At 43.8% G+C, this 5,811-nt stretch overlaps 1 protein-coding gene across 1 annotated transcript in view; it reads left to right on the forward strand.

Moving 5' to 3' along the window:
• Nucleotides 1-5,811, forward strand: part of T265_04834 (hypothetical protein) — a gene marked incomplete at both ends in the record, with an annotated part of 120,963 nt that overhangs the window by 4,748 nt on the left and 110,404 nt on the right. Inside the window, 3 exons of the mRNA XM_009169680.1 lie at nt 435-613; nt 900-993; nt 3,756-4,030. The remainder of the gene's footprint in view (nt 1-434; nt 614-899; nt 994-3,755; nt 4,031-5,811) is intronic.

A 5,811-nucleotide genomic window follows, 5' to 3' on the forward strand; every position in this document is an offset into this window, starting at 1 on the left:
ATTGATCCTGCCTACCAGCCTCTGAGGACAAAGGAAATCCAGAACCACAGAACCCGAGGCCGGACAAGGACTCAAAGAAGAAATCAATAGAACAGCAGGCTACTAAAAATAGGAGGCACGCCACAAACCAACAGAGAAGCCGACCACGACGCAATACAGATCAAGAAGGGGCCAATCAGAATCCAGGTTACGGCGCAAAGGTTGCTCTTTGTAGACTATATAAACGCAGGCACGAAGAGAGGAACTACCTAACCAACAGCGCACTGAAGATGTCTCCTCGAATGGTGACGAAACGTTTGCAAATCAATTGCCAAGCTCGACGTACAGATCAACAGCCACCTGATCAATTACCAATCTATCTATCAAGTACCTTTAAAGTGAACTTGCTGCAATTTATCGGCACAAGTCAACACTGTTTTTGTAATCTCCAGTAGCCGCCTGTCGATGGCACAAAATGCTGGAACAATCTCATGTTCGAAAGTGTTATATCTGCTGATTCGTCAGTCCGTAGTATCTGCTGCTGACCCGCTGCAGTGCCTAATGCCCGAGAAAAAAGACTCACAGAAGGGAACACAACAGCTATATTCCGAACAAGCGAGTGAGAGAGCAAAAGGTACAATGACCCCACGCTATTTACAGGGAAATTTCTGACATTGAACCAGGCTTTCCGATAGGCGTTAGTGAACAGCCATCAACTAGGAAATGCCTGAACGCAGATCACATTCGGTCGTGCTTCTGTGGCGTGCATAAACACTCATCAGCTTTGTTGAATTGATTGAACGGTTGACTTGCCTGGATTCTTACCCGCTTTTTTGTTGAGACTTTAGTGGAGCAGTAGGTTTCGGGCTTTCTGAGGTTACATTCAGGAATCTGACCTTACTGATAGAAAGATACCCCAGTTCCTCAAGTGGATGTTGATAGTGCATATAATTGGTCATCTTTAACCTGCCCAAATTTAAAGTTCTCTAGTTATGTCACCATATCACCACCCAGGTAAGAAAAGCTATACCTGTCCCCCTAGAACATGACGTTGACATTCATACATGTTGTCTCTGCTACAATTAAGAGGAAGCTGACAGAAATGTTGGCCAGCAACTCCGCAAACCTTTAACCGTATACATTAATTCTCATATCAGTTATGTGATCCAAACTTGAAAACCCAGTCTAATGGAAGACGAGGCAGCATTTGCCCTTTCTCAAAGACCAGCGATAAAGTTGGTAAGGAGTAACAGAATTCCATTCCACTTATGGACAGTAGACACTGGTTATTTTCTGAGGGCAATACGAAAGAAGCAAAGGCATTAAGGTATATGCACTCCGGGTTGCAATTGTGCGAACTGTCTCGTTCCGTGGATTTAGCAGAACACAATCCCCGAGGCCACCAGGAGGTTGGCAGACTAGACTATCGAAACCACTCATTGCACCAGGTTCGCATCAGTCCCGGAACTCTTTCACACACTGTTTAAAAGAGTAGATTTTACGTGCTTGCGTCATCATCAGGTGACAAGAATCAGTGCTCGAGTCTGGGTTTGCAACAACCCAGTTCACATAAGTTTTTTTTACGTTAGTATAGCAACTCTTTTGGTCCATTGACAAATCCACTTGCGTACTCCCTCCTTGGCTTTGGAATGCCACTAAATTCTACTAATTTGTACACCATCTGAGAAGAAAACAACAGATCATTTGTGCCATTAGGAAGCGTGTTCATTCATTTTACTCTGGAACACCATTCGCTCTTGTATCACTTATCTGTTATCAAAGCTAGAACACCGCTTATTTCTACATCGAAAATGCTGACACAACTTGGTGAAAGCACATTCTCTCTGGTCCGATTTTATCACCAAACACTGGGTTAGATCATCAGCTTAGTAGGAAATTCGAACAAAATCTCCCAGAACAGCAACCTATGATCGTCTAGACGAACTTTTGTCTTAAAGAAGTGTTTTTCTTGGTGAACCGCCGAGGACGTCAACAACTTGAGGATGACCAAGTCATCGATGCTGATCTCTGTTTTATGTTCCATGCTGACATTCATCTCCGATATTATTCCATCGGAGTTATTCCATCTGCGCTATCGTCACACTGGACCCCGCAAAAAAGGGCTGGTTCCTTCCAAATATGCGCTGACTAGTTTGATAGCCTTGCTCCTGACGCCGATAATTCACATATACGTTGATAGAACAAACACCCCCAAATGGGCTTGCATAGAAATTTCTCCGGAAGAATTTTTTCGAAAACTGCTAATTAGGGTTACTGAGACTGTCAGTTTTACCCATTTCTTCCGAAACACTTTTACCCCCGTTGAATAACTCCTGGAAAGGCAAACAATCAGAACACTTTGAGAGCTAATTCAAAGACATTGTCATTTAAATAGTACTTTCAAATACAGAATTGCACCATCGTTGAAAGGCCTAAAAATGACAAAGCACCAAAGTTGAGTGATTCGAATGATTCACAGATAGCTCTGCCATGATGTGGTGGATTGTCCGATGCGTGTTTCGTAGATGCTTCCTGAAACGTTGTTCACTAACCTCGTGTGCGGTCCAACTGCCCTCTCTGAACAAACAGAGAGAGCATAAGGTTGACGGAAACTCGGGGACTGCGCCTATCTGATGAGCCCCAAGAAGGACAAAACCGGTCGTGGGCTGTCGACGGATTTTCAGCAACATTGTGAGTAGTTTCCTTTATGAAAACAGAGAGGCTGTCCTAGTTTTATCAAATTTAGGAGATGTGTCGGAATAGTGATCAGAGAGGCTGTCCTAGTTTCATCAAATTTAGGCGATGTGTCGGAATAGTGACAGCTAGAGTCGTTGTCCAGATCTCCCAACATCTGTTCCCGGAAGCTCGAGAAACGTTTCATCGCGGATCTGTCAGACACAGTCAGTTTGTGAGCTAACATCACGGTATAAATTTTTGACTTCATTGCCAAGCCCTTTGAACAAAACCAACTACCTGTTTAATATCACACTGGGCAGTTGTCCTATTCACGTTTTTTCCTTTTCAAGGACAACATTTTGCTCAAAGTGAAATCCTTCGAAAGAGGAGTGAGGGTTCCACTTGCTCGGAGAACCATGACGGTTAGCTGCATAAAGTGATCGATTTAACTCCAATAATGTTAGAATACCAAAGCTAATTAAGGGAAGAACGAGTGGTTTCTCTGGTAGTTCAAGGACCTCCAAAACCAACTATTTTCTACTGCGAGGCAAACGTGGCATAACCTCTTAGTATAGATGTGTTAGACTACTTATAAGGCTGCTGAAAACTCCTGGACAGCCCACTACCGGTTTCGTCCATTGTGGGGCTCATCAGATAAGCACAGTCAACCTACCTGAACCCAACTTGGACGAAATTTGGATTTCAATTTGGTTTTGAAAAGAGACTCACCTGGAACTCAGGTGAATTTCTCGTTCATGCGATCTTCGGTCTTTGGCCGTCGAGGAGTTTTCAACAACCTTATGATTAGTCCGTACATGTATCCTGATATCTTGAATATCATACCCACTGAAACATGAGACAGCCTGGTGCACCACAATCAGTTACTAGGAAACGTGCGATTTAGCTGGGTTCCAGGTGAGTCTTCCGTCGAAACCAAGATGGTTTGCAAATGAGTGTATTTCACTAACATCTTAGTGAGTCCATCGGATTTGATCCAGCGTCGCTAATTTCACGGCTCCCCGTCAGTTTGGACCACCATATTTCTTTTTTCGCAACACACTGTTTAGATCATTCTATTTGTTTTTGTTTGTAAAACTCAGGTATTATCGGGGAGCTCTTGGAGCACTAATAGTCTACGATATCACGCAGGCAATAACTTTTGAAAATGTGGTCCCGTGGCTAGAGGAGATACGCCGCTTTGCTGACCGTGACATATTGGTAATGCTTGTGGGGAACAAGTGTGACCTACGCTACCTTCGCTCGGTCGTAACGGATGACGCGAAGGAGTTTGCCCGAAGGGAGAGTCTATTCTTTATGGAAACCTCGGCCCTGGATGCGACCAATGTGGATGAGGCTTTCCGGCAAATCATTTCAGGTTAGTCACTCATCAAGAATTCTCAGCATGATAACATCAGGACCGAAAATTTATGCATTAAGGTTTCTTTATTAGACGCCAAAAACGTTCTGACATTTCTTTCCATTCGGGGTCAAAGTTTACAGGGTAATTTAGCCAAATTCCGTCCCACCGTTGTCTCCCGAAAACTATTTTGTCCCATTTCTGCCGGCACAAAAACGGCTTTTGGTTGTGATTGTTGATGCTCGCTTTATTCATCTTGTCACAGACATTTTAGAGCACACACTGTGGCCACGGGGAACTGACCAACAGCTGGGGTGAAGGCCGAGGGGTTAAAATTATCAAACTTGGCGTTATGCCACTTCGATCGTGTCACGTCACAGTCACGTGCTCCCTCACCCAAATTATCAGCATCACCGTGGTAATGGTTAGCCATCCCACAATTGACAAAAGATTGTTTTGTCTAGATAGGTCAAATATGACTGGAAAGCCAATCTTCAAACTTATTGAACTGTGGAGAGATCTGGGGTTTTTTTTCAATGAAGATTTCGTCCTGTAATTGGAGCCTTTCTATGCTGAAAAACCGAGGAGGGATACCGCTCAGCTGTGGCACCCTTTCAGTGCGTAACTGTCATGCCACCCGAAGGTTGCACGAGGGATGAGATACTGCCAGGTTGCCTAAGAGAGATAACACAACACTTACTACGATTCTATGAATCCACTACAGCCAGACTAAGGCCTGGCTAAATCCACACCCTATCTCCTTAGGATGGAGTGGAGCATACCACATTCACACGGAAGACGTCTTACAACATACCAAGTGTTTTGTTTTTGGATGGAATACGTACATGAAGTCACCTGCACTGAACAATACAGAGTGCTAGTATTTGAGTATGGTTCAAAAAGCAGTTAATGGAACCCGGGTGACAAGCTTGCGCAACGAAATCCCGGTCAGAGTGGTCTCACACGAGCTGACACCCTTCTCGGGCTAAGAGAGTGAGATACCGATTGGCAGAGTCTAAGCCGAACCAATAGTAGCGTACTTGAATTAAATGTTTTACGGCGCTCCTTCCATGAATCAGAGCGCTACATTTGCTTTCTTGTACAACCGTGCGGCTCCAAACTTCACTCACTCGGCAAGAGAACTAACAATTTTTTAACCCTTCTTAGGGGGTTGGCCACTATTCTCAATAATTCTGTGATAGAATTCGTCGGACAATTGATAGGGCTATTCTTTCAGGATATGGGGACTGGTAACCAGAGGCTTCTTGTTTTTCAGGAGGCGAGGGTGACATTTGTTCGCGCTTTTATTCGTTTCATAGAAATACCTACCGGCGATATCTGTGCATGTGACATTGGCAGTTTTATCTCAGCAGTCATTTGGTCAAATCTTCGCCGTGCAGATAGTAAATTAGAGATTTAAGGACTCAGAAAAGTGCTTCCCGCAATGGGCCCTCGGGAGGGGGGGCTACGCTTCTTACAGGATGATTTCAACTGAGAGAACAAAGCTTGTCCCTTGTGAGAATTCGTTCAGTTTGAAGCAGTATAAAAGAGAAGTAAATAAGAAGCATGTAAGAAGTATAGGAAGTATATAGTATATGGTATAATATACAGTAGTATGGTATAGTATGGTATAGTATAATATGGTATAGTATAGTATAGTATAGCATAGCATAGTCAGTGTTCTATAGTATAGTGGTATAGTAGTATAGTATTCCCAGAACGAGTGTTTCCACGGATGTTTTATCCGGGGTATCCAGCTCCGATGCAACCTGCTTAGGACGAGAGTTAGAAGCGCTCGG

This window comes from Opisthorchis viverrini, assembly GCF_000715545.1.
Source record: "Opisthorchis viverrini unplaced genomic scaffold opera_v5_85, whole genome shotgun sequence".
In the NCBI taxonomy this organism is placed as follows: Eukaryota; Metazoa; Platyhelminthes; class Trematoda; order Opisthorchiida; family Opisthorchiidae; genus Opisthorchis; species Opisthorchis viverrini.